Consider the following 23,652-nt stretch of genomic DNA (forward strand, 5'->3'; position numbering starts at 1 on the left):
GGAGTTGAGCTCCGAGGTGTTGTCGTCACAATTTTATCGTTGCAGTTCTGGAATACCTGAGTTTCGCCGACATCGAAAATCTCTTTTATGCAGTTGTTGGTGAGATCACCTCGACGCCACCCAGTACTGGTGCGGGAGTTCGGGAGTATTGCCATAACTCGTATAACGGATGCTTTTCGAAGGTTGAGGTAAATGATTTCCGAAGGTTTCTTGGTTATGTGTTGAAGGATGGATACAGCTGGATCTATGTATTGTTAGTTTGGGTGAGATATATTACGTCCCCTGTATCCCCAACACCAGATTGCATAACCAGAAAGTTTCAGGAGTTTATAAGTGGGAATTCAAGTAGCTCTTAGAATATCTTTCCGACAGATGCAGGATATGGGATTGGGTAAATCTCTATCATATGTATTTGTTCCGACTTATTCTACAAGCCAAATCCTTTGTTTTATTTTATTTGTGGTATTCGAGTTGCTTCGAAGTCAAATGTTGAATCCATACCTTTCCTAAACGGTGTTCTCATATTGCTATGTGAATACTAATCCTTCTTGATCATCGAGGTCATCATGTTAATTCTTTTCCAACCGGCATGCTTCTCTTCAAGTGGATCCGATCATTTCAACATTCGCGAGATCAATTCTAAGTTTTCTCAACGGTGTTTGTTTCATCCGTCCCAAGTTGCCTTTGTTTTCCCCGCCCTCCCACCCTTTTTTCTTCGAACACTAAGATTTCTTAACCAAGTATCCTTTTTATTGATGGGAAGTCTCTCCATCCTTTTCCATCAATGTTCTTATCCGGTGATTCTCAGGAAGATACTAACGGAGCTTCAAGTTTATCATTCTTCATTCTTTTTCTTCTCCGGTGGACTAAATTCAAGCCTTCAATGTTGGTCACATTCCTTTCCTTGTTTCAAATGCTTTCTCATGCTGGTGTACCTCTTAATCATCCACTTCTCGCCATTCATTTGTTCTGCAGTGCCGAAGATATCTCAGAAGATTTGTGTCTCCATTATCAACTCGTTCAAGCTATTTCGAGGTTGTTACCTCATTCAAGCCATTTAATTCAACCGGTGTAATCTCTCTTTTCAAGCAATTTTTTTCAACGGTGTTTCTTTTGAGTGGGCCCTAACCCACAGGTTTTTTCCCAGGATCTTACCTAACTCTTCTAATTCTTTCCGGAGTTATTCTCAAATTCATTGCAAAGTTTGACGTAAGAATGAATTATCATCAGTCATATGTCTTTCTCCAAGATCTTTCAAATTCTTTTCATCGTTGGTTCAACCTTTCTAATTTTCATTCCGGAGTGCCTAAAAATTCATGGTGGTGTTTCTCGTCATCATTCTCAACATTTGAAGAACGAAGAAGAATTTCTCTTGAATCTTGGTCCGTTCTCTTGAAGATTCATGGTTCTAACTTGTTGCCATCCTCTCAAATTGTTTCCAATCGCGCAATTCTTTTCACCCATCCGGGGCAATTCATGAGTCATTTCAATTTGATTCTCCGAAGGCCATCATTTCAGAAGATTTATTCGTTCTCAACATTCAGCTCTCGTTCTCCAAATCTTACCGATGCATCGTTCAAATATCCTCTAATCAGTTCATGATATCTTCGTTTCACTTGTATCTAAATTCTTTCAAGTATCTTCGTTCATTTTCTAATTCTTCCCGGTGTTTCTTTATCTTTTCTTCGTTCATTTTCAATTCTTACGGTGGTTCATTCAAGAGTTCTCTTCCTTGGTTATCATATCAATTCATTCGTTCTTTCCAAATCCTACCGGCGGATCGTTGAAGACTTTTCTCAAGTTTGCGCTATATCTCTCTTAATCCTTTCTACGAGAATAAGTAGTATGCCAAATCCGTTGCTTGTCATCAATCTAAACTGGTGAAGGATGAGCATAATGTAATTCTTATTCTTGTTTCATCCAAGTGATCTAGTTTCTTCTTTCCAGAGGTTCATCAAAATTCTTGATTTCATTTGTTCATCTTTCTTTCCAGAGTTCCAAGTTTTCTCGGTCATATCATTTCAAAGCTTCATCTTATCACTGCAAGGCTTCACCTTGTGTTGTCAACTTCTCTTTTCTTTCTATCATCCTTTTATTCCTGGAGTTCTTCATGGAGGCGCTACATGGTGGTTCGTCAAGGATTCCTTTCATTCTTCAATTGTTCTTCAAGATTTCTCTCGAAGTTATGATCCGCCAAGCTATACCCAAAGATAAACATGGTGCTCAACACATGTTGTGTTTTGTGGAGTCCAAGCATTCTTCATCTTGCATTCTGAAGTACAATTCATTCTACCTTATCATTTGAGGTGGTGTTATGTCATTCTTGACACTTTGAGTTCGTGTTTCATGATTCACATGTTGTCAAGAATGAGATATTTTAAATCCACCAATCTCTTCGTTGGAGTTATCTTGTGTCATGTTTCACCTCAAGCCTTCCCTAAGGAATGTTGCTATTGTGGTGCTTATCAATGACCCAAGCTTGCTCTTTATCCTCTTGGTGGAAGAAGTTTTCATCTCCTTGTTGATCTCAATCCAATCAACTGTTTCCGTTAGTGGCGGGTTGTCACCTCATGTTTTGAGATGTCTCCATAAGCCCACGAGGATCATATCCTTTCGTTGTTGGTTTTCCAACAACTCCGTTCTAACCTTCCTGCAAGGATACTTTCCAAATTCAGTTGTGGAAGGTGTTGTCATTTTCTTCTCCATTCTGTTATCACAATGATATATCTTTTATTCTTTCTTCCGGAGCCATTGTGATGTTGCTCTCTTCACTCATCTTCTCGGTTTGTGAGGACCGTGTTCTTTTCGTGCTTATCCATTTCCAGCCGGAGTGTCGTGCCCTCTTTTCAAGTTCTTCCCATTCGGTCAAGTTTTGCCTCCCTTCTCAACCAGAGTGCTGTTTGAAATCTTTCTGACCCATTGTGACATTTTTTTGCAATAGTTCCGGAGGCAGTGTGCTGTTGATTTCATTAAGTATCCTCTCATCTTGTAAAGTTCATGTTCAATTCCTTCCATTTACAGTCGGAGTGTTGTCCAAATTATATCATTCTTATTCCTTCTTTATCTTGTTTTAACCGGAGTGTTGTGTCTATCATTCCTCTTTTAACCGGAGTCTCATCCAAGTGCTTTCATTTTGCCAAGTTCAAATTCTATTCTTTTCATTTCCAACCGGAGCATTATCATAATTGATCATTATCGTTCCTTGTACATCTCGTTTCAACCAGAGTGCTTGCATGTACTTCTCGTCCATTGTTCTCGTCATTCATAGCTTTGCAAACCCCAAGGTTCACATGGTATTCCTTGTATCTCATTTCTACCGATGTGCTTTCATATTCCTTTTGATCCGTTAAGCTCTTGTTCCACATTCTTCAACCTACAAAGGTTCTCGCAATGTTCCTTGTTCCTCTTTGATAACGAAGTGTTTTCAATCTCGTTCATCTCCCTTGTATTCTCTCTTTTCGTTCGTTCAATCTCTCAAGGTTCGTGGTTTCACTCGTTTGTCGAAGAAGCAACTTTGTTTTACCTCTTCCCTTTTCGTTTTCTCTCCGGTGCGATCCTAGATCTCGGGACGAGATCCTCTTGTAGTGGTGGAGTGTTGTAACGCCCCAAGACCGACGCTCCAGACGCCTACCATGTTTTGCGTGTCAGCTGTGTTAATTATTTGTTTGTTGCTTTCATCATGTCTTCATTTGCATGGCATCGGCACTTCGTTGCCGTCATTTTTTAAAAAACTTGCATCCGCTCGTAGTTCCCGCTTCTCCCTGTTGCCTTCGTTGTCCTTTTCGAGACCACCGTTCTTTTGTTGTCCGACCGTTTGAGCCTCTCTGCACAATGCACAAAAACCCCTCCTCGCGAACGTCCGAAAATTGTCCCGAACCCGACCCGGGTGTTGTTACCATTGGATCCGGATCATCCCCTAACATCTATAAAACATCTCCGTTTCTTATTTAGACTTTCCTAGCCTATCTATTCTCGACCGTCGAATTTTGATCGGATGATCCAACTCCCCTCCTTTTCCATATATATAGTCTACATCTAGTCCACCCACATGCCTATTTGGACAAACCCTAGACCAACTCCCTAAAATTCCTCCTCCGCCGCCGCCACACTCAAATCCCACCTCGGGATCCTCCCAGATCCATCTCCCTCCAACCAGCGCCCGAGGCCGTGCCTCCTTTTCCCTCCTCTGCTCGATCCTCCTCTTCCCTCCTCTGCTCGATCCCGAATGGACTGTGAGCACCGAGCGCCTCCCCGTCGCCATGCCCGTCCACGCCACCGGCAACAACATCAGCAGCCCCCGCGTCCCCGAGCACCTCTCCTCTCGTTCCCGCAACGCCCCAGCTCCCTGCCTCCCGTGCTCGTCCCCGAGCAAGCAGCTCAGCGCCCCGCCGGCCGCCGCTGAACCAACAGATGAGCGTCGTCGCTCTCTCCCTTGTTCCTCCTCCCTCCCATGGCTTCCTCTGCCTCTCATCCATCCTCTCTCTTCTCTGTACAGGTGCTCCCCGCGCCATGGAAGCCACCGCAGGCCTCCACGTCGAGCTCCGCCGCCCCTGGATCTCCTCTCCCCGTGGAGCTACTCGAGCCCTGCCCAGAGCAGCCAAGCCGCCGGTGAGCTCCTCCGCCGCGCGCACCCCCTTCTCCTCTCCTTCTATTTCTTTTCCTCCCTCTGTATCTTCTCTGAATTTTTCCCCGTCATGGTCTTGCAGTTCCTGCCGCGGCCCTGCTCCGTTCGTCGTTGTCTCCGTCAGATCCGACGAGTCCCTGCACCCCGGCCTCGTCCCTGCCTCCAGGTCGCCGCTCCGCCGCCGGAGACCAAGATGCCGCCACGCCTGGCCCCTGCCTCGACCTGCTGCCAGTGCCGTGCTTCCTCTGCTTCGCCCGAACAGGAGCGTTCGCGTTGACCGCACCTCTAGGCCCAGCGCGCCCCTTCGCGGCCTGCCTTGGTCTCCCTATCGATCTGGGCTTGGCCCATGGTGAGCGCCCCAGCGCCCAGCAGATTCGGCCCGCTTCTGTTTTTTCCCTGTCAGCGAATTTGTCTATTTCCCAGGATTTATAGTTTTGCAGAAAACCCCCCTGTTGTTCATGCATTTAGTAACTATTTAACCATGCATCGGTTTAAAACAAATTATATATGTTAAATGCTCAGAAATTTGTGTAGTTCAATAATATGCCACTTTCATCTATGTTTAAAATGTTTAAATTGATGTTTGCATTAATTTGCTTAAATGCCTTGCTAAAATGATTTATTTCACAACTAATTAACCGTAACTCGGAATTTATTAACTTTATATGTAAATGGGGTAGAAAATGCCTAGTTTAACATGGTGCACTTTATTTTGCTGTTTAACAACATTAAAATTGTGTTTATGGCAGAACAGTACCAAATCTAAAATATGCATATGGAGATTTACCGGAATTGTTGTTTGTTGTTCCGGCCTCATTTAAACTTGCCTAGATAGGTAGTTTTCTTATGCTTCACCTCTTGCCATGTTAATCAACATTTAATATTGTTGGGTACATAACCGAGAGAGAACTAAATAATTGATGTGGTGTTTCGTCAATATGCAACTCGTTGCATATTGAGCTCCACTTAATTTGCAGTGTTGTTTGTTGCACTTTGCCATGCCATGCCTCATTACATCGGTCATGCATCATACTTGTTTGTGCATCATGCCATGTGTATGTGATGGTTGTTTACCATGATGTTTGCTTCTTTCCGGTTGTGCTTCTCCTTGGTAGTTCCGGTAACGTTGCGATTGTGAGGATCCATTCGACTACGTTGGTTCATCTACTTCATGGACTCGTTCTTCTTCCTTGCGGGATCTCAGGCAAGATGACCATACCCTCGAAATCACTTCTATCTTTGCTTGCTAGTTGTTCGCTCTATTGCTATGCTGCGCTACCTACCACTTGCTATAACATGCCTCCCATATTGCCATGTCAAGCCTCTAACCCACCTTTCCCAGCAAACCGTTGTTTGGCTATGTTACCGCTTTTGCTCAGCCCCTCTTATAGCGTTGCTAGTTGCAGGTGAAGATGAAGTTTGCTCCATGTTGGAACATGATTATGTTGGGATATCACAATATCTCTTATTTTAATTAATGCATCTATATACTTGGTAAAGGGTGGAAGGCTCGGCCTTATGCCTGGTGTTTTGTTCCACTCTTGCCGCCCTAGTTTCTGTCATACCGGTGTTATGTTCCTTGATTTTGCGTTCCTTGCGCGGTTGGGTGATTTATGGGACCCCCTTGATAGTTCGCTTTGAATAAAACTCCTCCAGCAAGGCCCAACCTTGGTTTTACCATCTGCCTACCTAAGCCTTTTTCCCTTGGGTTTTGCAGACTCAAGGGTCATCTTTATTTACCCCCCCCCCCCCCGGGGCCAGTGCTCCTTCGAGTGCTGGTCCAAACTGAGCGATGTCCGGCGCCCCCTGGGCAACCAGGGTCTATGCCAACCCGACGTCTGGCTCATCCGGTGTGCCCTGAGAACGAGATATGTGCAGCTCCTATCAGGATTTGTCGGCACATCGGGCGGCTTTGCTGGTCTTGTTTTACCATTGTCGAAATGTCTTGCAAACCGGGATTTCGAGACTAATCGGGTCTTCCCGGGAGAAGGTTTATCCTTCGTTGACCGTGAGAGCTTATAATGGGCTAAGTTGGGACACCCCTGCAGGGTATTATCTTTCGAAAGCCGTGCCTGCGGTTATGTGGCAGATGGAAATTTGTTAATATCCGGTTGTAGAGAACTTGACACTCGACTTAATTAAAACGCATCAATCGCGTGTGTAGCCGTCATGGTCTCTTTTCGGCGGAGTCCGGGAAGAGAACATGGCTTTTGGGTTATGTTTGACGTAAGTAGGAGTTCAGGATCACTTATTGATCATTACTAGTTGACGACCGTTCAATTGCTCCTCTTCTCGCTCTTATTTGCATATGTTAGCCACCATACATGCTAGTGCTTGCTGTAGCTCCACCTCACTACCCCCTTTCCTACCCATAAGCTTAAATAGTCTTGATCTCGCGGGCGTGAGATTGCTGAGTCCTCGTGACTCACAGATACTTCCAAAATAGTTGCAGGTGCCGACGATACCAGTGCAGATGATGCAACCGAGCTCAAGTGGGAGTTCGACGAAGACGTTGGCCATTACTGTGTTTCGTTTTCCTGTTGATCAGTAGTGGAGCCTAGTTGGGACGATCGGGGATCTAGCATTTGGGGTTGTCTTCTTTTATTTTGGTTCCGTAGTCGGACCTATGTGTGTACTCTGATTGATGTATGATTTATTTATGTATTGTGTGAAGTGGCGATTGTAAGCCAACTCTTTATCCCATTCTTGTACATTGCATGGGATTGTGTGAAGATGACCCTTCTTGTGACAAAACTACAATGCGGTTATGCCTCTAAGTCGTGCCTCGACACGTGGGAGATATAGCCACATCGTGGGCGTTACAGAGGTTCTCTTGTTTCAAGTGCCTTTCCGGGATGATGTGTGCATCGTCGTCCGGACTGTTTTCCTCTCCGGAGAGAGGTTGATGAGCTTTATCCTCGGCGTCGACGTGTTCGGACAGCTGCTCCGTACTATGTTCGCCGTTTGCTGGTTCATCCTGCTCTATCGCTGGGTCAATGTTGTCGTTGTTTCCTCTGGAGTCGACTGGGGTGTTATTTTCTCTTGCACTGTTATCGTTGTTTTTGCCGAGGCGGGATTTGGAGCGGCGCCTACGCCGTCGCTTTGGTTGCTTCTCGAGGGAGCTATCCTTCGCTGCATCCTTTTGTTCCTCGTCATTGTTTTCTTTGGGTGTATCCACCGTAATTATATCGTGTGATGAAGTGGCTGCCCAGCGCCCTGTGGGCGGTGGTTCCTGTTCGTCTCCTGCATCGTCGTCCATACCGTCGATGTCTTCGGAGTCGAAATCGAGCATGTCGGTTAAATCGTCGACAGTGGCTACTAAGTGGGTGGTGGGTGGGGAGTGAATTTCTTCGTCGTCCGCATCCCATTCTAGCCGGACATAGTTCGGCCAAGGTTCTCCTGACAAGGAGAGAGACCTTAATGAATTTAGCACATCGCCAAAAGGCGAGTGCTGAAGGATATCTGCGGAGGTAAACTCCATGATCGGTGCCCAATCGGATTCGATAGGCACGGACGCAAGCGGCTCGGAGCCCGTGGCTGGGGACGAATCCAACAATTTGGCAACACGGCTCTCGTAGGAGGTGAAGTCAGTATTCGGCTCTATCGCCACTGAGAGTGCAGCCTTCGTGGCGGGGTCTATCCACCCATCCTCAGATGGCGCAATTTGTTCCGGATTGAGGGCCGGAGCGGTTGCAGGTGTGATCTCCCGAACACTGTCCTACGGCAGAGTTAAGTCATGCTCGTCGTGATTGTGCGGCGCACCTGACATGGGCTCGAATCCGTCGAAGATCAAGTCTCCGCGGATGTCGGCAGTATAGTTCAAGTTTCCAAACCTGACCTGATGGCCAGGGGCGTAGCTCTCGATCTGCTCCAGATGGCCAAGCGAGTTGGCCCGCAGTATGAAGCCGTCGAATACAAAGATCTGTCCGGGGAGGAAAGCTTCACCCTGGATCGCATCGTTGCCGATGATCGAAGGAGCCATCAAGCCTTACGGTGATGGCACAGTGGAACTCTCAATGAAAGCACCAATGTCGGTGTCAAAACCGGCGGATCTTGGGTAGGGGGTCCCGAACTGTGCGTCTAAGGCGGATGGTAACAGGAGGCGGGGGACACGATGTTTACCCAGGTTCGGGCCCTCTCGATGGAGGTAATACCCTACTTCCTGCTTGATTGATCTTGATGATATGAGTATTACAAGAGTTGATCTACCACGAGATCGTAGAGGCTAAACCCTAGAAGCTAACCTATGGTATGATTGTTGTTGTCCTACAGACTAAACCCTCCGGTTTATATAGACACCGGAGGGGGCTAGGGTTACACAGAGTCGGTTACAAGGGAGGAGGTCTACATATCTGTATTGCCAAGCTTGCCTTCCACGCCAAGGAGAGTCCCATCCGGACACGGGACAAAGTCTTCAATCTTGTATCTTCATAGCCCAACAGTCCGGCTAAAGTGTATAGTCCGACTGTCCGAGGACCCCCTAATCCAGGACTCCCTCAACCTCCTTGGTATTTCTTCTTATCCTTTGCATCGAACATGTACCGGTCCCTTCTAATGTGCACCAAGAAAGCAAACTGCAACTCCATCCTAACCGACGAAAAACAGAGACGCAATCAGCACACTAATTGGGCAAACCTACTCGAATCAAGTGTTCAAATGCACAACTAAGCTCAATCTAAACAGGAGGCGAGACTTACCCCTTCGGAACCCAGTCGTGGACGCGGCGGATCTCCGGCCCGATGCCTGCCTCGCCAAATACTCCGGGGTCGCCGCTGCTCGCCATTTCGCCCTAGGGTTCTTCCTCCTAGTTCAAACAGCTCCAGCAGCCCCCCACCTTTGAGCGCTCCGGACGGGTGCACGGAAGGAGGCCGCACCGCGGGTCGAGCAGATGGCGGGTGCCCCACCCGTGGCGTTGCAGGATGGTGGCGGGCATCGCAGGTGGCCGTGGAGCATAGGTCCAGGTCGATAGCGGCAGAGCAGGCCGTGCAGCTGGTGGCGGGGCAGGTGCTGGCCGCGATGCAGGTGGCGGCGGCGGCGGCACAGGACAGCCGGTCGGCGGATGGGCAGAGTGAGCTAGAATCCTACGAATGATTTAGGGATTTAGTTGCACAGGCCTACATGTCAGCTCCGGACCCATGTCCACGCGGTCCCACCTGTAAGCTCCGGACCCACAACCACTAACGCCGGCGGACGGAATGGACTCAAATATGGCCGTTTGGCCTCATCATAGTAGTTGTGCATGGACTAGGGTCAAAACTGAGCACAATTCGCATCTGAGGGAAAAACTGAGCACATGGACACCACTGAGGGCAAAATGATAATTAACCCTAATTTCATTCTCTCTAGCCCTAGCAAGTTGTTTATCCAAAAATTCACCTAGTGGCATAGTAGTATCAAGCATAGAAGTAGTTTCATCATAAGTATCATGCAAAGCAGAAGTGGCATCATCAATAACATGCGACATATCAGAATTAATAGCAGAAGTAGGTTTAGGTGTCGCAAGTTTACTCAAAACAGAAGGTGAATCAAGTGCAGAGCTAGATGGCAGTTCCTTACCTCCCCTCATAGTTGAGGGAAAAATCTTAGTTCTTTCGTCTTTCAAGTTCCTCATAGTGATCAGCAGATATAAATCCCAAGTGACTCAAAGAATAGAGCTATGCTCCCCGGCAACGGCGCCAGAAAATAGTCTTGATAACCCACAAGTATAGGGGATCGCACCAGTTTTCAAGGGTAGAGTATTCAACCCAAATTTATTGATTCGACACAAGGGGAGCCAAAGAATATTCTCAAGTATTAGCAGTTGAGTTGTCAATTCAACCACACCTGGGTAACTTAATATCTGTAGCAAAGTATTTAGTAGCAAAGTAGTATGGAAGTAACGGTAACGATGGCAAAAGTAACAGTAACAGTTTTGTAGTAATTGTAAATGTGGCAACGGAAAAGTAACTAAGCAAAGAACAATATGTGAAAAGCTCGTAGGCATTGGATCAATGATGGAGAATTATGCCGGATGCGATTCATTATGCAATAGTTATAACATAGGGTGACACAGAACTAGCTCCAGTTCATCAATGTAATGTAGGCATGTATTCCGAATATAGTCATACGTGCTTATGGAAAAGAACTTGCATGACATCTTTTGTCCTACCCTCCCGTGGCAGTGGGGTCCTATTGGAAACTAAGGGATATTAAGGTCTCCTTTTAATAGAGTACCGGACCAAAGCATTAACACTTAGTGAATACATGAACTCCTCAAACTACGGTCATCACTGGTAAGTATCCCGATTATTGTCACTTCGGGGTTAACGGATCATAACACATAATAGGTGACTATAGACTTGCAAGATAGGATCAAGAACTCACATATATTCATGAAAACATAATAGGTTCAGATCTGAAATCATGGCACTCGGGCCCTAGTGACAAGCATTAAGCAAAGCAAAGTCATAGCAACATCAATCTCAGAACATAGTGGATACTAGGGATCAAACCCTAACAAAACTAACTCGATTACATGGTAAATCTCATCCAACCCATCACCGTCCAGCAAGCCTATGATGGAATTACTCACGCACGGCTGTGAGCATCATGAAATTGGTGATGGAGGAAGGTTGATGATGATGATGGCGACGGATTCCCCTCTCCGGAGCCCCGAACGGACTCCAGATCAGCCCTCCCGGGAGAGATTAGGGCTTGGCGGCGGCTCAGTATCGTAAAACGCGATGAATCCTTCTCTCTGATTTTTTTCTCCCCAAACATGAATATATAGAGTTGGAGTTGAGGTCGGTGGAGCTCCAGGGGGGCCACGAGGCAGGGGGCGCGCCCAGGGGGGTAGGCGCGCCCCCACCCTCGTGGACAGGGTGTGGGCCCCTGGCCTTGATTCGTTCGCCAGTATTTTTTACATATTCCAAAAATATTTTCAGTGAAGTTTCAGGTCATTCCGAGAACTATTATTTTTGCACAAAAATAACACCATGGCAATTCTGCTGAAAACAGCGTCAGTCCGTGTTAGTTCCATTCAAATCATGCAAGTTAGAGTCCAAAACAAGGGCAAAAGTGTTTGGAAAAGTAGATACGATGGAGACATATCACCGCGTAACTTTCGTCCAATTTTGTCCCGGTGCCCACATACACTTCCGCATACCACCACCACTTCCGCATAGCACCCCCATAGCCTTCCCGCTACCAACTCCGACAATTTTGACCCGTTTTTCTTTGAGAATTTGAGTTGTGGTTTCCGTTTCCTAACGTGTTTCGGCTACTTAGGGACGATTCGACATCAACATCACCACCGCTCATTTTCGCCAAGGACTACTATGAACGGCTACATCATTTTGGTATCAACCTCATCTTGGTATCGTGATATCCTCATACTTTCTTGCATTTGCATTGATAACCCCATAGCCTTACTTTTGCGTCACTTACCCATCGAGACTAGCCTTTGAGTATTGCCGGCAACGTGACTTGTGCACATTAGTGATCATACTTCCCATAGCATACATACCATATCATCGTGTTGCGTATCTTGGTATCATCTCTTGTGTCACAAAGTTGTCATCGCATACACAATTGCTATCTTGGTTCGTGAAGCATTTCATGAGAAAAGAGCTCAAACAATAAATAGCCAAACAAGCTTTTAAGCAAAAGGGAAAGATAAGCAAAGAGCTTATAAGCAAGAACCATAGCATCATACAACATTAAGATTGTCATACTCGATCATCTTGGATCATATCATCGGAATACCATACATATAGCATACTTGGGGTAGAAGTCTTTGCATTTTTGCTTAGTAGGTTGTGCACAAGTTCGTATCCGCCTTTTGTGCAATCATGCTAGCGTCTCCCTAGTGTTGTGCAACAAGAGCATTTTCGTGGACTCCACATTTTGGCTCATCCCTTGGTTGCACGACCCCACTTATCTATTTGCATGTGTGTTTCCGTGTACCACATTTTGCTATTGGTCTACTTGTTGCATTTGCAAATTTGCGAATCTTTTCCAACATTATTGAGTCTCACTTACAGTTGCATCAAATTTTGTGCCACCATCCTAACCGAGCTCCACCATAAGCTTTTACTTGTGTAGGTGTGAGAAACCGACAAGAATTGGTACCAATTGTGCTATTTCCTTGTTCCACATTGGAGTGATCATTGATCCATTTTCAACATCGGTCAAGGTACATTTGGTATAAGTTCTTCTCTTTCTCCCACTCACATATTTTGGTTTGGAATGATGGATAGGCCAAGTACTTCTACCAACTCACTCTTCCTTGAGCAAAACGACGACCCGAACAACTACGTCACCAAGCTACACCTATTTGGTACACAACGAGCTTTGCATGAAGAACAACTAGCGATGAGCGACCGCATCAACAACCTCACCACCGACTTGTGACTCTTCGAGCAACGTACACGAGACTACTTTGACAACAAGCTCGACGAACACAAGCACAAGAATGACGCAAGAATGGACAAGATTTGTGCCTTGTTGGTCAACCGCTCTTCTACCACTTCGTCCTACTCAAGACGGAGCCGCTCGAGTCGACACTCCGACGACACTATCTCCGGCTCAAGTACCCCGATATTGAACACTCTTTGTCATGCCGCGCGTCAAGATCGTCAAGCAAACCGCAATCCTCTACACGACACCGACTCTCAAGAGCATCGTCACCGTCAAAACCAAGCTACCTTCGCGCAAGCACAAGAACGGCAACGCCAACGGCAACAAGAATAAGAGGAGCGTGTGCGACATCATCAAGATGCACAAGACGCCGAGGAACAACATCAAGAACAACAACTACGAGAAGCTCAAGCACTTGAGGCGCAACGTGCCCTTCGAGATTCAAGTCGAGCCGTAGCCAACCGAGGCCGACAAGCTCGTCTACATAAAGAAGCACTTCGCGACGAAGCTCAAGAGAGGATTTATCAATCACGTGTGCATCGTCAAGTTCCTCAAGTTCCTCATCAAGCTCGACAAGCTCCTCAAGACAAGAACATCAAGTTCATTGAGAGCATGAAGACAATGGAAATCCCCCAAGACAAGAACAACATGAGGTCGACAACCCTCCTCGCCAAGAGCAACATGAGATTGTCAATCCTCAACGACATGGGCGTCATCATTCCAGACCCCAACACAATGAAGAGCAACGATACGGCAAGCTAAAGTTCACTATGCCCAAGTTCACCGGAAGCAATGATCCCGGAAAGTACATCTCATGGGCATTGAAGGTTGACAAAATCTTCCGCTTGCACAACTATGAAGAAGAGAAGAAGATAGCGATGGCATCCCTTGAATTCCAAGACTACATCCTCATTTGGTGGGAACAAGTCATTGAGCGCCGAGAGGCAAGAGGAGAACCACCCATCACTACTTGGGCGCAAATGAAGGATGTCATGAGAGCATGTTTTGTGCCTAACTACTACAACCGCGACCTCTTCAAGAAACTCCAACTACTCAAGCAAGGAACCAAGAGCGTTGAAGAGTACTACAAGGAAATGGAGATTGCCATGATAAGAGCCAATGTCACGGAAGATGATGAGCAAACTATGGCACGTTTCTTGAATGGACTCAATCATCCTATCAAGAAGATCGCCGACTTCCAACCATACTCGAACCTCATCGAGCTAGTGCACCAAGCTACCAAAGCGGAACGTCAAGTGCAAGATGACATCAAATATGCCAAGTTCTCATCCAAGTCATATGGCTTCTCCAACTCTCAAGCGTCAACGACTCCAACACCTTCTACCTCAACCAAGCCATCTACAAGCAACGTCGGCGAGTCAAGTTACAAGAAAACTTCGACAACCTCAAGTCATCCTCCTACTACAAGCAACTTCAAGTCGAAAGCTTCATCATCATCTATCCCAACCGATGAGACCATCAAGACAAGTTCCTTCAAATGCTTCACATGCGGAGGCCGAGGCCAAAAGTCATTCGAGTGCACAAACAAGCGCACCATGATCCTCAACGACCACAGAACCTATGACTCAATGAGTGAAGGAGAAATGGAAGCCCTTGAGCAAGTGGCCATGCACCGGCAAGTGAACAACGAAGATGAAGATGATCAAGTCTTTTGTGACGAAGATTCGAGCCCCGCTCTTGTTGTCTCCAAGGTCTTGACTCTTCAACATCAACAAGACGAAGACCAAAGATGCCATATCTTCCACACCAAGGCCGGCATCAATGGAAGGTCCGTCAAGGTCATCATCAATGGAGGAAGTTGCCATAACCTCGCAAGTGAAGAACTATGCTCCAAGCTTCAATTGGTCAAGATGAAGCACCCGCACCCATACAAGGTTCAATGGCTAAGCGACACCGGTACCATCCAAGTCGAGCATACAATACAAGTTTCTTTCAAGATCGGGGCTTACGAAGACACTTTGGAGTGTGATGTCCTTCCGATGACCATGTGCCACCTCCTTCTTGGACGGCCATGGCAATTCGACCGTGGTGTCATCCACAATGGGCGTACAAATCATTATAGCTTCAAGATGAAAGGAAAGGAGTATGTGCTACGACCTATGTCTCCAAGCCAAGTGATCGCCGACAAGCAAGCCACCCATCATGGAGAGAATACTGTGAGAGCGAACCACCAAAAAGAGAGTGAGCGCCACAAGCCCAAATTGAGTGCCTCCACGATGAGCGAAAAGAAGAACTTAGTCCTATTTGCCACCAAACGTGAGATGAGAGAAGTGTGTGAGAACCCATCAAGTGTTTTGCACTATGTCCTTTTGTGCAAGGACGAAGCACCAAAAGCTAACACCTCTCACGATCTATCTTTAGTGTTATCTTCTCTATTGCAGGAATTCCAAGATGTTTTCCCCGACGAGCTACCTCCGGGTCTACCTCCACTACGAGGCATCGAGCACCGCATTGACCTCATCCCCGGAGCGCCACTTCCAAACAAGGCTCCCTACCGAGTCAACCCCGAAGAAACCAAAGAATACAAAGGCAAGTAAAGCATCTCATAGATCATGGACATGTGCGTGGAAGTTTGAGTCCTTGTGCCGTACCGGTCATTCTTGTGCCAAAACGAGACGGTAGCTTTCGCATGTGTTCTAATTGTAGACCTATCAGTGCTATCACCGTTCGCTATAGGTACCCCATTCCACGCCTTGATGATATGCTTGATGAGCTTAGCGGTGCCACTATTTTCTCCAAAATCGATCTCAAAAGTGGTTACTATCAAATCCGCATACAAGAGGGTGATGAATGGAAAACCGCTTTCAAAACTAAGTTTGGTTTGTATGAGTGGTTAGTCATGCCTATGGGTTTATCCGAAGCACCCGGTACTTTCATGCGTCTTATGCATTATGTGTTTCGCCCTTACATTGGTGAGTTTGTTGTGGTCTACTTCGACGATATCCTTGTTTTTAGCAAATCTCTCAAAGAGCATGTCACCCACCTTCGCACCGTGCTACAAACTCTTCGAAAAGAGCGTCTTTATGCTAATATGGAAAAATGCCTTTTTGGCGTCGATAAGCTTGTTTTCTTGGGTTTTATAGTATCTTCTAAGGGTGTTCATGTTGATGAATCTAAGATCAATGCACTTAAAAGTTGGCCCCAACCAACCAATTTGCAACAAGTGCGTAGTTTTGTTGGTTTAGCCGGTTTCTACCATAGATTTGTGAAGGATTTTAGCACTATTGCATCTCCTTTACATGCTTTGAGCAAGAAGAATGCACCCTTTGTTTGGGGACCATCGCAAGATAGTGCATTCAATGAGCTTAAGAATTTGCTTACTCATGCTCCCGTGCTTGCATTACCCAATTTTGACAAGCCTTTTGAAATTCATTGCGATGCTAGTGGTAATGGCATAGGAGGTGTGTTAACGCAAGAGAAGCGCCCCATCGCATACTTTAGTGAGAAACTTTCTGGAGCGCAACTCAATTATCCTATCTATGACAAAGAGCTATATACTTTAGTATGAGTTTTGCATGAATGGGAACATTACCTTCGCCCTCATGAATTTATCATCCATACCGACCATGAAACACTTAAATATCTTAAGGGTCAAACTAAATTGAACAAGCGTCATGCTAAATGGAGTGAGTTCATTGAGTCATTTCCTTATGTCATCAAGTATATCAAAGGAAAGGAAAATGTTGTGGCGGATGCACTTTCCCGTATATGCATGCTTGTTACTCAACTTTAATTGAATGTCATTGGCTTTGAGCACATAAAAGACTTGTATGAGCATGATCCTACTTTTGCTATTCCTTATGCCAAATGTTTGACACATACTTCTTGGGAACGCTATTACATCAAAGATGGATATCTTATGAGAGCTAACAAACTATGCATCCCCGAGTCTTCTCTTCGTTTGTTGCTTTTGCAAGAATCTCATGGCGGAGGACTCATTGGACACTTTGGACGTGACAAGACATTTGCTATGCTGTCCAAGAACTATTTTTGGCCCAAGATGTTTCGCGACGTCAATTGCTTCACCAACCGATGCTCTACATGTCGCAAAGCTAAGTCTAAAGCTCAATCTCATGGACTCTATATGCCTCTTCCAATTCCGTATCAACCATGGGAAGATATTAGCATGGATTTTGTCCTTGGTTTACCTAGAACTAGAAATGGCAAGGATTCTGTGTTTGTTGTTGTGGACCGATTCTCCAAAATGGCACATTTCATACCATGCAACAAGATAGAGGATGCTTCACATGTTGCAAATTTGTTTTGTTGGGAAATCTTGCGCCTTCATGGAGTGCCAAAGACGATTGTCTCGGACCACGACGTCAAGTTTTTGAGTTACTTTTGGAAGACATTATGCGCCAATCTCGGAATCAAGCTCTTGTTCTCTTCGGCATACCATCCACAAACCGACGGCCAAACGGAGGTGACGAACCACACGCTCTCCACTCTACTACACGTGTTGATAAAGAAGAACATCAAGGAGTGGGAGGAGTGCCTACCTATCGCCGAGAACGCCTACAACCGTGCAAGACATTCGACTACCGGCAAGTCCCCCTTCGAGGTCGTCTACGGCTTCAACCCGTTGTCCCCATTGGACATTCTCCCTCTACCACTACAAGAGCGCACAAACATGGACGCGAGTGCCCGAGTCAACTACCTCAAGAAGATGCATGAAGATACAAGGCACACCATCGAGCACCAAGTACAACGACTCGCGACCAAGCTCAATGTCAACAAGCAACCCATGATATTCAACATTGGAGATCTTGTGTGGCTACACCTTCCCCAACGAACGCAAGTCCAAACTCCTACCACGAGCTAACGGACCCTTCAAGGTGCTTGCACGCTACAACAACAATGCATACAAGATTGACATCCCACGCGACAAGTACTTCGTGAGCGACATCTTCAACGTCAAAGATCTCTCCCCATACCATGGTGATGAGGATTTCGATCCGAGGTCGGATCTTTCCCAAGGGAGGGGAGATGATGCGGAGCATCCTACGGTCATCCCCATGGACCTACCATCGTCTCATCAAGAGCCAAGAGGACCTATGACACGAGCACGAGCTAGAGCTCTCGAGAACGACGTGACTTCCTTCCTTAGCGATATCACATATGATCCACTCGAGACATGGCTACTACCTAAGTCCGATATGCTATGCATGATTAGGTGTCAAGAGGACCCTCCCGGAGATGCCCATGAAGACGGACAAGCCGCCAAGTTCACAGACGAGGAGAACCAACGGAAAGAGTCAAGTGCAACTCCTAGGACCCGGACATCCGGCCCCTGGAAACATCACTAGCGCCAAGGAGCCAGCGGCCAAGTCTACAGGCCCCGGACATCCGGCCCGACAGCCCGGACATCCGGCCTCTGCCCGGAAATCCGGTGCCCGTCACAGAACGTACCCGAAGCTGAACCACTTCAGCCCAGACATCCGGCCAAAGGCCCAGACAACCGGCCCGTCCCGAGCTCCCGAACATCCGTCCCCTCGCCCGGACATTTGGACCCTGCCTATCCAGAGAACATCCAGGCCAGCACCGCCAGCCCGGACATCTGGCACCTTGCGAAGGCCCGGACATCCGCCCCGTCGCCCGGACATCCGACCTCCCCTGTCTACGCACAGTGTACCCCTTCGCCCACCTAGACTATATATACTCTCCCATCTCCCTCTTTCTAGGGTTAGCATTGGTTTAGCTCATATGTGAGATAGAGCATTGCTCATCCATATGGATCTGCTCCATGAGAGAGACCGCGGCCCCTCTACGGAGACGATCCACGTTGGATTCAAGACCCCCTCTTGGGTGGCCCCATCAAGACCTCCTCACGGAGAAGAACCGGTTACCTTTGTATCATCCCTTGTTGACTTTGGATCTTGTATCTCCTCTCGTGTTCCGAGGATCTAGCATATGTGTGATTATATCTTGTTGGTTTGAGAGTTCCTCTTGTATTTTCCCTCGTTTTCCCCTCGTGTTCTTCGTGTTCTTAGTTGGGATCCGCTCCTTTCATGAAAGATCGGCCGTATAGGGTTCCACCCTACATCATTTTCTACCATGAATTATAATGTTTAGTCGCAACTTGAACTTTGGAGGTGCTCTGCATTTATGTTTTGCAGTCTCAGAAAGGGCTAGCGAGATACCACTATTGTCATATTATATCATAGTTGTCTTGATAACGTGTTGCTGTTTGAGATATCTTATTATTGCTCGCTGCTGATTATGTTATTGATATGAGTTAATATAATTTTTAAGAGTTATTGTCGGCATGGTTACTTATAATGTTAGCTGAAAACCTGGGTGTTGTTTAAGCTTATTTATGCAAACAAGAGCAAAAGAGTTTGTAAAAGTTTTTTCTTTTTCACTTTCAGTTTATCAACTGAATTGCTTGAGGACAAGCAAAGGTTTAAGCTTGGGGGAGTTGATACGTCTCCAACGTATCTACTTTTCCTAACGCTTTTCCTCTTATTTTGGACTCTATTTTTCATGATTTGAATGAAACTAACCCCGTACTGACGCTGTTTTCAGCAGAACTACCATGGTGTTGTTTTTGTGCAGAAATAAAAGTTCTCTGAATGGAACGGAACTTTGCGAGGATTTTTTATAAATAAAAGAGAATTTCTGGAGCGAAGAGTTGCTTGAGGGGGCACCTGAGTGGGCACAACCTAGCTGGGCGCGCCTGCCCCCCCCCCCCCCAGACGCGCCCAGGTGGGTTCTCCCCACCTGGTGGCCCCGCAGACCCTGAAACCGACGCTATAAAATCCTATTTTCAGAGAAAAAAAATCAGGGAGAAAGAATTATCGCGATCCACGAGACGGAGCTGCCGTCACCTCCTGTTCTTCATCGGGAGGTCAGATCTGGAGTCCGTTTGGGGCTCCTGAGAGGGGGATCTTCGTTCTTCGTCATCACCAACCCTTCTCCATCGCCAATTCCATGATGCTCCCCACCGGGAGTGAGTAATTCCTTCGTAGGCTCGCTGGTCGGTGAGGAGTTGGAGGAGATTCATCATGTAATCTAGTTAGTTTTGTTAGGGCTTGATCCCTGATAACCCACAAGTATAGGGGATCAATTGTAGCCTCTTTCGATAAGTAAGAGTGTCGAACCCAACGAGGAGCTAAAGTTAGAACAAATATTCCCTCAAGTTCTATCGACCACCGATACAACTCTACGCACGCTTAACGTTCGCTTTACCTAGAACAAGTATGAAACTAGAAGTACTTTGTAGGTGTTGTTGGATAGGTTTGCAAGATAATAAAGAGCGTGTAAATAAAAACTAGGGGTTGTTTAGATAAATAAGCAATAAAGTTAGTATAGCGAGTGTGGAAAAGTGGTGGTAGGAGTTGCGAAATTGTCCCTAAGCAATTGACTACTTTACTAGACCGATAGCAAGTTTTATGTGGGAGAGGCCACTGCTAGCATGTCATCCCTGACTTGGAATTCTATGCACTTATGATTGGAACTATTAGAAAGCATCCGCAACTACTAACGTTCATTAAGGTAAAACCCAACCATAGCATTAAGATATATTGGTCCCCTTTCAATCCCGTATGCATCAATTTCTATGCTAGGTAGAACCTTCTGTCACTCTTGCCCTCCAATACATAGTCCTATCAACATACAACTAACCCTATGGTGTGATCCACACGCGCGCTCATATGATGGGCACCAAAGGGCAGCAACATAACCACAAGCAAATTAAATCAATCATAGCAATTCATCAACCACCGATAGGACAACGAAAATCTACTCAGACATCATAGGATGGCAACACATCATTGGATAATAATATGAAGCATAAAGCACCATGTTCAAGTAGAGGGTACAACAGGTTGCGGGAGAGTGGACTGCTGTAGATAGAGGGGGGAAGGTGATGGAGATGTTGGTGAAGATGGCGGAGGTGTTGGTGAAGATCGCGGTGATGATGATGGTGGCCACGGCAGCGTTCCGGTGCCACCGGAAGAGAGGGGGAGAGGGGCCCCCTTCTTCTTCTTCTTCCTTGACCTCCTCCCTAGATGGGAGAAGGGTTTCCCCTCTGGTCCTTGGCCTCCATGGCATGGGAGGGGCGAGAGCCCCTCCGAGATTGGATATGTCTCTCTGTCTCTCTCTGTTTCCGCGTTCTGGTATTCTGCCCTTTCACCGTTTCGTATATATATGGAGATCCGTAACTCCAATTGGACTGAAACCTTTGCCGAGATTTTTTTCCGAAAATTAGCTTTCTTGCGGCAAAAGAATAGCAGCAACCGCCTTATGAGGGGCCCACGAGGGTCAGGGGCGCGCCCCCCTGCCTGGTGGCCACCTCGGGCACCGTCTCGCGTCGATTCTTCTTCCCATATTTTCCAAATATTCCAAAAATATTCTCCGTCCGTTTTTATTCCGTTTGGATTCCGTTTGATATGGGGTTTCTGCGAAACATAAAACATGCAACAAACAGGAACTGGCACTGGGCACTGGATCAATATGTTAGTCCCAAAAATAGTATAAAAAGTTGCCAAAAGCGTATGAAAGTTGAATAATATTGGCATGGAACAATCAAAAATTATAGATACGACGGAGACGTATCAGCATCCCCAAGCTTAATTCCTGCTCGTCCTCGAGTAGGTAAACGATAAAAAAAGATAATTTTTGATGTGGAATGCTACCTAGCATAATCTTGATCATGTATCTAATCATGGCATGAATATTAAGACACGAGTGATTCAAAGCAATAGTCTATCATTTGACATAAAAACAATAATACTTCAAGTCTACTAATAAAGCAATCATGTCTTTTCAAAATAACATGGCCAAAGAAACTTATCCCTACAAAATCATATAGTCTGGCTATGCTCCATCTTCACCACACAAAATATTCAAATCATGCACAACCCCGATGAAAAGCCGAGCAATTGGTTCATACTTTTTAACGCGCTTCAGCCTTTTCAACCCTGACGCAATACATGAGCGCAAGCCATGGATATAGCCCTATGGGTGGAATAGAATAATATGATGGGGGTTATGTCGAGAAGACAAAAAAGGAAAAAGTCTCACATCGACGCGGCTAATCAACAGGCTATGGAGATGCCCATCAATTGATGTCAATGTGAGGAGTAGGGATTGCCATGCAACGGATGCACTAGAGCTATAAGTGTATGAAAGCTCAAACTGAAACTAAGTGGGTGTGCATCCAACTTGCTTGCTCATGAAGACCTCGGGCATTTGAGGAAGCCCATCATCAGAATATACAAGCCAAGTTCTATAATGAAAATTCCCACTAGTATATGAAAGTGATAACTCAAGAGAATCTCTATATGAAGAACATGGTGCTACTTTGAAGCACAAGTGTGGTAAAAGGATAGTAACATTGCCCCCTTTTTTTTGAATGGGATTCTTTGGCCCCCTTTTATTTAGGCTTCTTTGGCCTCTCTCTCTCTCTTTTCTTGGGGCAATGCTCTAATAATCATGATCATCACACTTTTATTTACTTACAACTCGATACTAGAACAAATATATGACTCTATATGAATGCCTCCGGTGGTGTACCGGGATGTGCAATGATCTAGCGTAGCAATGACATCAAAAAATGGACAAGCCATGAAAACATCATGCTAGCTATCTTACGATCATGCAAAGCAACATGACAATAAATGCTCAAGTCATGTATATGATGATGATGGAAGTTGCATGGCAATATATATCGGAATGGCTATGGAAATGCCATGATAGGTAGGTATGGTGGCTGTTTTGAGGAAGATATAAGGAGGTTTATGTGTTATAGAGCGTATCGTATCACGGGGTTTGGATGCACCGGCGAAGTTTGCACCAACTCTCGAGGTGAGAAAGGCAAATGCACGGTACCGAAGAGGCTAGCAATGATGGAAGGGTGAGAGTGCGTATAATCCATGGACTCACATTAGTCATAAAGAACTCATATACTTATTGCAAAAGTTTATTAGCCCTCGAAGCAAAGTACTACTACGCATGCCCCTAGGGGGATAGATTGGTAGGAAAAAACCACCGCTCGTCCCCGACCGCCACTCATAAGGAAGACAATCAATAAATACCTCATGCTCCGACTTCGTTACATAACGGTTCACCATATGTGCATGCTACAGGAATCACAATCCTCAACACAAGTATTTCTACAATCCACAACTACCCACTAGCATGACTCTAATATCACCATCTTTATATCGCAAAACTATTGCAAGGAATCAAACATATCATATTCAGTGATCTACAAGTTTTATGTAGGATTTTATGACTAACCATGTGAATGACCAATTCCTGTCATCTCTCTAAATAGATATAAGTGAAGCAAGAGAGTTTAATTCTTTCTACAAAAGATATGCCCATGCTCTAACAAATATAAGTGAAGCAAAAGAGCATTCCACAAATGGCGGTTTTCTATGTGAAGAGAAACAGGCAATCCAAACTTCAAATGATATAAGTGAATCACATGAAGCATTCTATACAGCCATACTCAAAAAATATAAGTGAAGTGCAATGAGCATTCTATAAATCAACCAAGGACTATATCATACCAGCATGGTGCATAAAAGAAAAGAGAAAACTAAATGCAAAAGACGCTCCAAGATTTGCACATATCGCATGAACGAAACGAATCCGAAAACATA

This window comes from Aegilops tauschii, chromosome 5 (assembly GCF_002575655.3).
Source record: "Aegilops tauschii subsp. strangulata cultivar AL8/78 chromosome 5, Aet v6.0, whole genome shotgun sequence".
NCBI lineage: Eukaryota > Viridiplantae > Streptophyta > Magnoliopsida > Poales > Poaceae > Aegilops > Aegilops tauschii.